We start from the raw sequence: 14,393 nt of genomic DNA, 5'->3' as shown, positions 1-14,393 counted from the left end.
CATTAAAATTGCTACACCACGAAGATGACGTGCTACAGACGCGAAATTTAACCGACAGGAAGAAGATGCTCTGAAATGCAAATAATTAGCTTTTCAGAGCATTCACACAAGGTTGGCGCCGGTGCCGACACCTACAACGTGCTGACATGAGGAAAGTTTCCAACCGATTTCTCATACACAAATAGCAGTTGACTGGCGCTGTCTGGTGAAACGTTGTTGTGATGCCTCCTAGAAGGAGGGGAAATGCGTATCACGTTTTCGACTTTGATAAAGGTCGGATTGTAGCCTAGCGCGATTGAGGTTTATCGTATCGCGACATTGCTGCTCGTGTTGTTAGAGATCCAATCACTGGCTCACTTTGAACAGTGGACGTTACATTTCAGATGTGTTACGACCCGTGGCTCTACCCTTCATTCGATCCCTGCGAAACCCTACATTTCAGCAGGATAATGCACGACCGCAGGATGCAGGTCCTGTACGGGGCTTTCTGGATACAGAAAATGTTCGACTGCTGCCCTGGCCAGCAGATTCTCCAGATCTCTAACCAACTGAAAATGTCTGGTCAATGGTGGCCGAGCAACTGGTTCGTCACAATACGCCAGTTACTACTCTTGATGAACTGTGGTATGGTGTTGAAGCTGCATGGGCAGCTGTACCCGTACACGCCATCCAAGCTCTGTTTGACTCAATGCCCAGTCGTATCAAGGCCGTTATTATGGCCAGAGGTGGTTGTCTGGGTACTGATTTCTCAGGATCTATGCACCCAAATTGCGTGTAAATTTAATCACATAGCAGTTCTTGGTATAATATATTTGTCCAATGAATACCCGTTTATCATCTTCATTTCTTCTTGGTGTAGCAATTTTAATAGCCAGTAGTGTATTTCCATTAATTGCAATTGAGGGCGACAGCAAGTTGCGGCTCCCACCTTCTTCCCCTCATCCACAAACGGCAGCAAGGTTCTGCGCAGGTTCGGGGTCTAAAGCATTCGTATCCTAGCTACAGTAGTAGGTCTCCCCTTTCCGGCAATATTTCAACTGAACGGAGTTCGCCCTACACCTGCGTCGCCCGTTACCACGGAGACTCGAGCCGTATGGCCGCACAGCTGCGCGCGCTGACAGCTGAAACACGAAACCGCGGCGACGGCGCAGCCGACTGACCCACCGCGTCGCCAGCAGACTGCCAGAGCAGAGTCGTCGCGCTGTCTGGCGGGCGCGCATGCGCAGTGGCGGCCAGCAGCAGAAGCCGCCGCCGCATGTGGTCGCCCAGCCAGCTGCGCGCAGACTGGCGCGGTCGATACGCTGGGTCCACCGCGCCACGACTGCGACGCGCCAGCGCCAGTAGCCAGTAGCCACTCGGGCACGGCAGCCGGCGGGCGGACCACGCGGGACGGCCACAGCGCCCCCACCGCCGGCCGGCACCGCACGCAAGGTACTGTGGCCGCTGCAAGCACCCGCAGCCACTCACCGACCCCCGCTCCCGAATTCCCCAGCTCGTGCCTCCCACCATTCACTCGTTGCTTAAAGATGCAGCGGGCGGTTGACGCGGTAGTACAACTGCTCTGAATGGACGTGTACGGAACAGAACAGGACGACAAACATCGTCAAATGGGACACGGAACGTCAGCGCAACGCAGCGTCACTTCGGTTAGCCCAGTACAGATTTGAGATACAACCTGTGCTAAAACAGGTCGGAATGTAGTGTCAGAATTAAGAAGCTAGCAATTAAGTGTATTTATGCCCAAACCAAACTTCAGAACGGTTGTTCTCGATAAACTGTGTATGATAAATTGCTAAGTGGGATGTACAAACACAGCCAATATTTACAAGACGATACGTAGCCCATTTAACTCATCTGTTTTTATTTTCTCTTCTAACTACCAAATAACGTCAAAACAACTATTTTTCATCTTCGAAAACCGCTGACATTTTACTACTAAGTATTTTTTAGTGAAAATTGTTTCCTCGGTCATTTATTTAGTCTTTTCCTTCGGCTAGGCCTTGTAAAAATTAATAATTTTTCGGTTCCACATATCTGGCCCATCCTACAGGACAACACTTCTGGATAAAATATCCAAATCGTCATTGAAGAGATGCAATGCCTCACGAAAACAAAGAAAGTAGACTAAGAAGACGTAAAGGCACAAACTCCGCGACTGTAAGAGAGAATGGGCTGACTTCTGACGTTAGCAGATGACGCCAACTTAACGTCAAGACTTTCTTCGCGGTATACTTGGCGTCCCGTTCCGTTGACGACCTGTGTGAATACTGCTTTCGAAATGTATTGTGGAATGTTTTGACATTCCCATCCACTCCATCTCATCCCATTCAGTTCCATAAAGTTTGAATTGGCGTCTACTCGGGAAAAGTAGTTGCTTTAATACGTCTTTGGTCTCAATCGACTACTTGTAGAGTATACTGCAACTGCAACTGGGGTTTCATTGTAGTGCTGTCTCGTCTATCTAAACAAAAGACTAGTCGTTTGCGTGCGTTGAGACAGCTTTCTGTTGGGCGTAGTGCAGTTTAACATTAAAGTGTTGAAAGTGTTTTTTTTACAAAAAATATACTAACGGAGTTAAGGAACTAACAAAGACATTTCTCTATTCATAACCAATTGAAAATTCATTGCGGATATTTTTGACAAGCCTTATGAAAAATCTTCAGAGCTGCTGTGAAGTGAAAGAACAGCAAATTACTGCAGAACAAAACATGCAAACAGGCCAAACAATATTTAGAAGGCAGCAAATTGCGGATTTTTGCTGTATCTTTTATATAGTGCCAAATGACATAGAAAATTAATCTTCTCATTCAACAGATATTTTACAGACATGAAACAAAGCTTTTTCTTTGTCCAGGTACCATAAAATCTAGTTTTGGATGTATGGTCTTGTAACGCTCTTTTAAAAATGAAATAATAAACTTCACGAATATGTTGAAGTCTGATGTGTGTAATGGGTACAGAACTCGAATTGTGTTGCGTGTTGCAATTGCAAGTGGTGTGCTTACTCCGTCATATTGTTAGCAAAACTTTGCGAATCAGTTGGGCAATGCAACTCCCAATACTAATAAAGAAGTAGTCACTGCAAAATACGTTCAGCCCCTTATGCTGGACCTATTAAAAAACTGATAACTTTGGCCCCTGAGCACATAACAAATTTTTACCTCTAGAGCAGGAACGGAGTAACGCGATATATTCTGGTCTCTCTCAATTAATATGAATGCTAGCTACAGGCTCAGCAGTGTGCAATGCTGGCCGCAATACTTGAAATGCTCATAAAATTAATTTACCTGATAAATTCTTTAAAAAAATATATTACCTGAACTGGGAGGCGGTACTGATTATGGTGAATTACTAACATTCAGCTTTTTAGTAAAATTATATTGCAAGTTAAGTTTCTCTTCAAAAACATCTGATAATTGAAGTTACATTACTCACAATTGATTCACAAACAATGAGATTTAAACAGCAAGTATTAACTAACTTCATTAATCCAACATAAATGCAAATCATCATATTACACATAGCTGTGTTAACAAATCTTAAAAGCACCACAAAAATGAAATATTTAACTAGCCTCTTTACCAAAATCGTTTACGTACATTCTGGGATTACTTAACAATTATAAATGAGCAGCCAACTGCGCTGGCAAAAACAGAAATCATAATTATTTAACACTTTTACATTATTTCCATGAAGACTATTGTTTCCAAGTTCAACAATACCGACAATCCCACATTAATCTAACTCTTGGTGGCAGGACACCACAAAAACTGCCTACTCCATCGTCTTTCCCTCACACACAGCTACCTACCACTGTCCGCCAAGCGGTCTCTTACTCCAACAAAGCACTACAGTATCTTTGGCTCTGTTGTAAGATGGCTAAAATTTCACACCTTACAAGCACCCATCCACATAATTAGCCGTGACCTACAAACACAATTGGTATGTGATAGGTTGTACATCGTATATATGAATACATAAAGGAGGCTGACATTGTCACGTACGCCTTGTAAATAATTAACGCTTTTTGCACGAAAGGTGACGGAGTGTCTTCATTATCATATTAGTACAGGTTGGAATGACAGTGGAAATGAAACGGCAGGCAGAACTCAAGCCCTGGGTGGACGTCCCACACAGGTGTGTTGGTCATGCTTAAACACAAGAAGCAGCAAGACGGACGTTCGGACACCTGAGTGTTGGGGCACAATAGAGTCGCGACCGGCCAGTGTTGCCGGACAGGAAGGGTTATACTTACAAGGGAACCTCCCCATCGCACCCCCCTCAGATTTAGTTATAAGTTGGCACAGTGGATAGGTCTTGAAAAACTGAACACAGATCAGTTGAGAAAACAGGAAGAAGTTGTGTGGAACTGTGAAAAAATAAGCAAAATATACAAACTGAGTAGTTTATGGAAAGATAGGCAACATCAAGGACACGAGAAGCGCAGGAGCGTCGTGATCTCGTGGTAACGTTAGCAGCTGCGGAACGAAAGGACCTTTGTTCAAATCTTCCCTCGAGTGAAAAGTTTAATCTTTTATTTTCAGACAATCATTATCTGTCCGTCCGTTATGTTTTCATCACTTTTTTGGGAGTGATTATCACATCCACAAGAAAATCTAAATCGGGCAAAGTAGAAGAATCTTTTTACCCCTTCGCCAAGTGTACAAGTTAGGTTGGTCGACAACATATTCCTGTCATGTGACGCACATGCCGTCACCAGTGTCGTATAGAATATATCAGATGTGTTTTCCTGTGGAGGAATCGGTTGACCTATGACCTTGCGATCAAATGTTTTCGGTTCCCATTGGAGAGGCACGTCCTTTCGTCTACTAATCGCACGGTTTTGCGATGCGGTCGCAAAACACACACTAAACTTATTACAGTGAACAGAGACGTCAATGAACGAACGGACAGATAATAACAATGCAAAAATAAAGAAAGTAAAATTTTCGCTCGAGGGTAGACTTCAACCAAGGACCTTTCCTTCTGCAGCTGCTCACGCTACCACGGGACCACGGCGCTCCTGAGCTGCCGGTCTCCACGATGTTGCCTATGCGGCCCATGGACTACTCGGTTTGTATATTTTGCTTATTTTTTCACAGTTCCACACAACTTCTTCCTGTTTTCTCAATTGATCTGTGTTCAGTTTATCAAGGCCTATCCACTGTGCCAACTTATAACTAAATCTGAGGGGGGTGCGATGGGGAGGTTCCCTTGCTAGGAAACTACGAAAATCTTGGACGTAACTGAGAGGAATGAGGAAGTGTCACCTCGGAAACCACGGAGGCTGGGTTATTTCCAACGATTTTTACTCAGAGGCATACCATTGTATGAGTATAGGTTTTTCCTCGCAAACTTTCCGCGCTAGACATGACTAAAATATCTGTAGATAGGGAGAATATTCCGTGGTTTCGGGAATATTAGTTTTTGGAGTTACGAGGGTGGAGAAGCCAGTGGTGGAGAGACGGTGTCTTCTGTTGTGAGCGGGCGTGTGTGACGCTACAGATGGACTTGCTGCCTTTACTCTCAGGAGAGTTTATAGTTCGAACAGTTAGGCACTGCATTGTTGCAAAAATATACGATTCTGGACTTCACCTCCGGGTTGGAAGTCGTCGTTGAGTATGCAGGGTTCATTATTGAGGGCACTACTTCTGCCTATACTTACGTTGAGACATTATCTGAACTCCGTCCTTGTGGCTGGGAGTTCGCGTTTCTCGTCTGTAGAACACAGACAGGAGAAGACACTATTAGAGCATATTATTCAGAGGACCGCCTTCTGCCGTCCTAGTGCTAGAAAGAGTTTGTGACTGGAGTTCTTCTATCGTCGCAAACGAGTACGAGATGCCCCGGCGCAGTACATGCCTAGATATCGCAAATTGCTTCGGCTAATTAGGCTATAAAAGCTAAACAGCTGTGATCACGTTAGTTTATTTCCACTGAGGTTCCACACCACCGTAGATCATCTTTGAAAGTAGTGTCTTCTCTTTTTTGGTACGTAGATGATGTCAGTCATTTCGCATTATTGATATTCGATTGCACAGTCATAATAAGTGGTAGAGTTGGTCAACTGATCAGTAATTTTACTTAGGAAATGTAAACTTTGTAATAGAAAGTTTTTTTTAAATCTGCAATAAATATATAAGCAGGATTAGTTACCTTCATCATTCATTTATGTTTAGATTGTAATTTATAGAATTCAGAGATCGTAAGATCTGCTTCAGGCGGTAGTCACAGGGCCAAATCTTCATTTTAGTGTTTATTAATTTCCGTTGTGCACATTCAATTTACACCCGCCTGGAGCCTGGAGTAGCATCATGGTGGTCGCCCACAGCTCTTTTTTTTTTTTTTTTTTTTTTTTTTTTTTTTTTCTACTGACTGGTTTGATGCGGCCCTCCACGAATTCCTTTCCTGTGCTAACCTCTTCATCTCAGAGTAGCACTTGCAACCTACGTCCTCAATTATTTGCTTGACGTATTCCAATCTCTGTCTTCCTCTATAGTTTTTGCACTCTACAGCTCCCTCTAGTACCATGGAAGTCATTTCCTCATGTCTTAGCAGATGTCCTATCATCCTGTCCCTTCTCCTTATCAGTGTTTTCCACATATTCCTTTCCTCTCCGATTCTGCATAGAACCTCCTCATTCCTTACCTTATAAGCCCACCTAATTTTCAACATTCGTCTATAGCACCACATCTCAAATGCTTCGACTCTCTTCTCTTCCGGTTTTCCCACAGTCCATGTTTCACTACCATACAATGCTGTACTTCAGACGTACATCCTCAGAAATTTCTTCCTCAAATTAAGGCTGGTATTTGATATTAGTAGACTTCTCTTGGCCAGAAATGCCTTTTTTGCCATAGCGAGTCTGCTTTTGATGTCCTCCTTGCTCCGGCCGTCATTGGTTATTTTACTGCCTAGGTAGCAGAATTCCTTAACTTCATTGACTTCGTGACCATCAATCCTGATGTTAAGTTTCTCGCTGTTCTCATTTCTACTACTTCTCATTACCTTCGTCTTTCTCCGATTTACTCTCAAACCATACTGTGTACTGATTAGACTGTTCATTCCATTCAGCAGATCATTTAATTCTTCTTCACTTTCACTCAGGATAGCAATGTCATCAGCAAATCGTATCATTGATATCCTTTCACGTTGTATTTTAATTCCACTCCTGAACCTTTCTTTTATTTCCATCATTGCTTCCTCGATGTACAGATTGAAGAGTAGGGGCGAAAGGCTACAGCCTTGTCTTACACCCTTCTTAATACGAGCACTTCGTTCTTGATCGTCCACTCTTATTATTCCCTCTTGGTTGTTGTACATATTGTATATGACCCGTCTCTCCCTATAGCTTACCCCTACTTTTTTCAGAATCTCGAACAGCTTGCACCATTTTATATTGTCGAACGCTTTTTTCAGGTCGACAAATCCTATGAAAGTGTCTTGATTTTTCTTTAGCCTTGCTTCCATTATTAGCCGTAACGTCAGAATTGCCTCTCTCGTCCCTTTACTTTTCCTAAAGCCAAACTGATCGTCACCTAACGCATTCTCAGTTTTTTTTTCCATTCTTCTGTATATTATTCTTGTAAGCAGCTTCGATGCATGAGCTGTTAAGCTGATTGTGCGATAATTCTCGCACTTGTCAGCTCTTGCCGTCTTCGGAATTGTGTGGATGATGCTTTTCCGAAAGTCAGATGGTATGTCGCCAGACTTATATATTCTACACACCAACGTGAATAGTCGTTTTATTGCCACTTCCCCCAATGATTTTAGAAATTCTGATGGAATGTTATCTATCCCTTCTGCCTTATTTGACCGCAAGTCCTCCAAAGCTCTTTTAAATTCCGATTCTAATACTGGATCCCCTATCTCTTCTAAATCGACTCCTGTTTCTTCTTCTATGACATCAGACAAATCTTCACCCGCATAGAGGCTTTCAATGTATTCTTTCCACCTATCTGCTCTCTCCTCTGCATTTAACAGTGGAATTCCCGTTGCACTCCTAATGTTACCACCGTTGCTTTTAATGTCACCAAAGGTTGTTTTGAGTTTCCTGTATGATGAGTCTGTCCTTCCGACAATCATATCTTTTTCGATGTCTTCACATTTTTCCTGCAGCCATTTCGTCTTAGCTTCCCTGCACTTCCTATTTATTTCATTCCTCAGCGACTTGTATTTCTGTATTGCTGATTTTCCCGGAACATGTTTGTACTTCCTCCTTTCATCAATCAGCTGAAGTATTTCTTCTGTTACCCATGGTTTCTTCGTAGCTACCTTCTGTTACCCATGGTTTCCTTCCCAACTTCTGTGATGGCCCTTTTTAGAGATGTCCATTCCTCTTCAACTGTACTGCCTACTGCGCTGTTCCTTATTGCCCACAGCCAGCTATCCAAATTACCGAGCCTATCAGAGACATTCACTGTTCATAGTACACTATTTTCATTTCAATTTGTTAATATTCTTATCTTATTCTGGAGCCACATACAAGTGTGCCACAGTATACTCCTTTCAGTATCTCTTCTGGGAGAACACGAGTAGGAAAATATCATATCGTTCTGCAAACTTTGCAACGTGCCACGAAAGCAAAGTAAACAACAAAAATACGATTACGAAGATATAAAATCACAAAATCCATTACTGTAATACAATGAAGAACCAAAGAAACTGGTACACCTGCCTAATATCGTGTACGGCCCCGGCGAGCACGCAGAAGTGCCACAGCACGGCATGGACTCCACGGACTCAACTAATGTCAGAAGTAGTGCTGGAAGGAACTGACACCATAAATCCTGCAGGGCTGTCCATAAAACCGTTGGAGTACCGGGGGGGGGGGGGGGGGGGGGGTGGAGATCTCTTCTGAACATCAGGTTGCAACGCATCCCAGATATGCTCAATAATGTTCATGTCTGTGGAGTTTGGTGGCCAGCGGAAGTTTTCAAATTCAGGTGTGTTCTTGGTGCCAGTATGTAGCAATTGTGGATGTGTGGGGTATCGCCCAAGTCCGTCGGAATGCACAGTGGAAATGAATGGATGCCGCTGATCAGACAGGATGCTTACGTACGTCACCTGCCAAGAGTCGTAACTCCAACTGCACACGCCCCACATCACTACAGAGCCTCCATCAGCTTGAACAGTCCCCTGCTGACATGCTGGGTCCATGGATTCATGAGGTTCTCTCCATACCCATACACGTCCATTTGCTCGATACAATTTGAGACTCGTCCGACCAGCCAACATGTTTCCAGTCGACAGTACAATGTCGGTGACAGGCCCAGGCGAGGCGTAAGGCCGGCCTGAGTGGCCGAGCGGTTAAAGGCGCTACAGTCTGGAACCGCACGACCGCTACGGTCGCAGGTTCGAATCCTGCCTCGGGCATGGATGTGTGTGATGTCCTTAGGTTAGTTAGGTTTAAGTAGTTCTAAGTTCTAGGGGACTTATGACCACAGCAGTTGAGTCCCATAGTGCTCAGAGCCATTTTTCGAGGCGTAAAGCTTTGTGTCGTGCAGTCATCAAGGGTACGCGAGTGGGCATTTGGCTCAGAAAGCCCTTTTCTATTATGTTTCGTTGAATGGTTTGCACGCTGACACTTGCTGATGGCCCAGCACTGAAATCTACAGCGGTTTGCGGAAGAGTTGCACTTCCGTCACGTTGAACGATTCTCTGCAGTCGTCGTTGGTCCCGTTCTTGCAGAATCCTTTTCCGGCCGCAGCGACGTCGGAGATTTAATGTTTTACCGGATTCCTGATATTCACAGTACACTCGTGAAATGGTCGTACGGGAAAATCCCCACTTCATCGCTACCTCGGAGACGCTGTGTCCCATCGCTCGTGCGCCGACTAATACCATGCTCAAATTCACTAAAATCTTGAAAAATTCCCACGTTAGCAGCGGTAACCGATCTAACAACTGCACCGCACACTTGTTTGTCTTATATAGGCATTGCCGACCGCAGCGCCATGTTCTGACTGTTTACATATCCCTGTATTTGAATACGCATGCCTATAGCAGTTTCTTTGGCGCTTCAGTGGATGTTCACATCGAATTTTAATCTCCCTCTTTTTTTGACATGTAGAGTGAGTAGTAGGTGCTCAAACTGTAACACCACCTTCAAACTCACTTAAATCTTGATAACCTGCCATTGTAGCAGCAGCAGCAGTCGATCTAGCAACTGCGCCAGACTTTTGTTGTCTTCTATAGGCTATGCCAACCCCAGCGCCGTATTTTACCTGTTTATATATATTTGAATACGCTTGCCTGTACCAGTTATTGAGCGCTGTGTGAATAGGACATCATCTCATGCGAACATATTAAGTCACTGTTCCCCGTTTATCTTCAGCATAAATAGGATTTTCAAACTCTGCACTTGGCTCAATCTGTTATTGATCGTTGACATCACTGACCCACTCGCGACGTGGTTGGCGGCTGATTTACTTACAGGCACCTGGTACATTCTCACAACGAGTTGTGAATTTTGGCCAGAAAGCCGCTTGGGTAAAATTAGACTTCTTGTCGTTGCGCTCTTGATACTATTTAATATCATTTGAAATGAGGTGCTACAAAGAATGTTGAAAGTTGTTTGGGTCTAATAACTGAGATACTAGGTCCAGTTGGCGATAAAATATTTAAGGCGCAAGTTGGTAGGTAGAACACATACAGATGTGTCAAGGAACCATCAATTGATACTGGAAGTGTGGGAGACAAATAATTGTAAGGAGACAGTCTTGACACCATGAAAACGGGTAGCAATGGATGTGGGTTGTAGCTAGTACGCAGAAGTATATTTGCACAGGATAGACCAGCGTGGAGACCTGTTTCAAGCGAAACTTAGACGACCACCACCACCACCACCACCACCACCACCACCATCGTTTAGTATTATTATAGGGCTCAAAGGTGCATTTATAGGTTACACAGGATAAACTTAAACAGAACCATTAGCCAGCAAAGTGAACTGAAAAGCTTCTAAGGATGGCAGCAACATCCTGTTTACGCCCGAGAAACAAAGGGGGGTTTGCAGTGTCCTGCAAGTGGAACCTAGATAGCTAATGCCCTATAAAGCATAGTAAGTAAACAATGATTTGCAGTTTTGGCAATGCTATTTGCACATCGTCAATGTGACATTTTCTGTTGTTTCCAGTCCAAAAACCTGGCCAGTCCACGCCAGGAGATCCTAATGGGGAAAGGGGGTGGAGGATTATATTACCACCAGATTATTTTATCCACTTCGAAGCCATCATTAAGTAGTACAGTAAATACGCATATTCTCGGATAATGTAACGGCTGTAGTTTTCCTTTGCCGGCTTAGGTTAGTTAGGTTTAAGTAGTTCTAAGTCTAGGGGACTGATGACCTCAGATGTCAAGTCCCATAGTGCTTAGAGACATCTGAACCAGTTTTCCTTACCTTTCATCCGTTTGGAGTTCGAACATAACAAGGCCACGCTAGCTTGTATTAAAAGTCCAAGTCAATCATGTTGCCCCTGCTGCTACAGTGAAGGCTGCTGTTCCTATCCAGGAACGACATGTTAGTCCGGCCTCTCCACAGATGGCACTCGGTTCACCTACGAAACGGCCATCTGTTGCTTTGAGACACTCTAGCCACAACATTGCGGCAAAGCCCGTGGTTCATCGGGGGTGTAAGGTGTATCGTTTGAATAAACCGCTGGCCTCTACAATTCTGGCGTTTCATATTTTTTTCGTAAAAATCGTATGTAGGCGACTATACCTGTTTGGAAAGTGTCGTCTCGTTCCCACAAGACATTTATTCTGGTATATTTGAAAACCGAAGTTCATAGACAGAAGAATTATTTCCATTGTTCCTTGCTAGCTTTTAATTATTGTTCTGCCCGGTAAAAGCAGTCAAGCTCACCAAAAGTCGGCGTTGCTTTGCATCTCAGAAATCATTGAAAATTCCCACTTGTAGTCATGTTTTCAGTTGGAGTGTTTATTTTGCACACTTGCATTCTATTCTTTCGGGAAAATATTTGAGTCTCACTCTGCTCTTCCATGTCCTTCCTTCCTTCATTAATTTGCACACCATCCATTCAACTTCAAAATTTGCTTGCCCATTCTGTCGCTATTTCGCTAGTCACTGTCCCGCATTTCGCCATCTTACCGTCAGTAAAACTACTGACGTTAATAGCAGGCCGTCGTGAGCTGTCTACGAAGGCTTCTTCCGGGTGTCAGTCCACTTGGTTTTACTGTGAGCAACGCGCGCCGCTTTGAACTGGAATGTGGCTGTCTCTGGTTATCTGTGAAAGTTAGTTAAAGCTACGGCAATGTTTAGGTTCGCTTTGTCGGTTAACACTGTCGTAAATTAGACTAAACGTACAAGCTAGTGCTACGGTGTAATCAGTTACTTAGTACGAATTGTGCTTGGAAGTGGTCGTGATGGTGATGTTTTGAATAAAAACCTTTGAAAGTATTGCTACGGGAAGTACATCCACATAATGAACCGTAAATTATGTCCTGAGAAGTAAACTGAATGTATCATGCAAAACAATCTACAGCTCTCTACAAAATAATGTACAGTGGATAATTAAACCGCAAATTAGTTTCGTAGAGTGGGCGTCGTAATCAACATTTCGGCGCCGATTAAATTATATTGTTAATGAAGCAGATTTCCTGTTCTCAACGTGGATAGTAATCCTCAGTTTCAAATAATAGTTGGAAGTTTTTACCACAGAAGATTTAATGCGGTTTTTTATTTCTTCTTCTTCTTCTTCTTCTTCTTCTTCTATAACCAACGAAGTAATTTTGGTAATGATTTTTCGGAAACCGCTGATTATTCTTCAGTGACTTTCTTCACATCAGTTGTTTAAAAGCTTACGTTTCTATTATTTCCATTAGGATCGATCTGGAGCGTTGGCAGAAAAAGACGGCGTACATAAAATTTCAACTAACAGTTATTCTTGAAAGATTGTTTGTGAACCGCCGGTGCGTTTTTATGCCATCTGTTTCAGCGTCTTTCGACCAGATAATTAAAAAATATATATCATTTACAGAAATTATTGGTATGTATTTCTCTCAAACTAAAAGCACATATGATGTTCCCTTCTACTCAAAGATATTCCAGCTGTAGTTAAATAATCTTGTTTCATAATTTAAAGCACTTCATCACAGGGAAAGAACATTTACTAAGTGTCCACCTCAAAAATAAGACAGCAAACTGATGTAGATTGCAGATCAAACAACATTTTTTAACAATAAGATGATAATACGCAACGATATCGCAGTCTGCCGATGTCAGTCCCCCTTGCGATTGCAGGCTCTTAAAGTGTCTGCAACCGACAATAAGTTTTACCGCTGTGGATCGGTTTGCATCGGATAACCGCATGGCCGTATCTTTTGGTGATCCATGAAACGTGGAAAAACACAAAGCAAGAACTCCGTTGTTACGCTTTAAAAATAAATACTTACGCAAAATACTCCTCCTTCGGTTGCGTTACTGTGTTTCAGAAGTGGTAGAAAGAAGTGCAGTAGTTCACTTGTGCTACACCATCCAAAAGATTCTATGCGGGTACATTTCCAGCAAATTTTATTGTCAACAATGTCTTTCTACTTTCGTTGTTTTTTGCACTTCCTCCTCTTCCCTCACTTTCGTTCTTGGCCATTCACGATAAACGAATATGTTGTTGTTGTGGTCTTCAGTCCTGAGACTGGTTTGATGCAGCTCTCCATGCTACTCTATCCTGTGCAAGCTTCTTCATCTCCCAGTACCTACTGCAACCTACATCCTTCTGAATCTGCTTGGTGTATTCATCTCTTCGTCTCCCTCTACGATTTTTACTCTCCACGCTGCCCTCCAATACTAAATTGGTGATCCCTCGATGTCTCAGAACATGTCCTACCAACCGATCCCTTCTTCTAGTCAAGTTGTGCCACAAACTTCTCTTCTCCCCAATCCTATTCAACACCTCCTCATTAGTTATGTGATCTACCCATCTAATCTTCAGCATTCTTCTGTAGCACAACATTTCGAAAGCTTCTATTCTCTTCTTGTCTAAACTATTTATCGTCCATGTTTCACTTCCATACATGGCTACACTCCTTACAAATACTTTCAGAAACGACTTCCTGACCCTTAGATCTATACCCGATGTTAACAAATTTCTCTTCTTCAGAAACGCTTTCCTTGCCATTGCCAGTCTACATTTGATATCCTCTCTACTTCGACCATCATCAGTTATTTTGCTCCCCAAATAGCAAAACTCCTTTAATACTTTAAATATTTCCTAATCTAATACCCTCAGCATCACCCGACTTAATTCGACTATATTCCATTATCCTTGTTTTGTTTTTGTCGATGTTCATCTTATATCCTCCTTTCAAGACACTATCCATTCCATTCAACTGCTCTTCCAAGTCCTTTGCTGTCTCTGACAATTACAATGTCA

General features: G+C 43.1%; 1 protein-coding gene and 1 non-coding gene across 2 annotated transcripts in view; both read left to right on the top strand.

Annotated features, from left to right (window-relative positions):
- Window positions 1-14,393, top strand: part of LOC126245033 (uncharacterized) — a 336,256-nt gene that overhangs the window by 27,111 nt on the left and 294,752 nt on the right. The gene's annotated exons all lie outside the window — the stretch shown is intronic.
- Trnas-gga (transfer RNA serine (anticodon GGA)) lies at window positions 9,292-9,375 on the top strand. Its single transcript is given in 2 exon segments — window positions 9,292-9,331; window positions 9,341-9,375. It is a non-coding gene; the product is annotated as a tRNA-Ser (tRNA).

Source organism: Schistocerca nitens, chromosome 1 (genome assembly GCF_023898315.1).
Source record: "Schistocerca nitens isolate TAMUIC-IGC-003100 chromosome 1, iqSchNite1.1, whole genome shotgun sequence".
NCBI classification, from domain to species: Eukaryota; Metazoa; Arthropoda; class Insecta; order Orthoptera; family Acrididae; genus Schistocerca; species Schistocerca nitens.
This window is presented reverse-complemented; position numbering and strand designations above follow the sequence as displayed.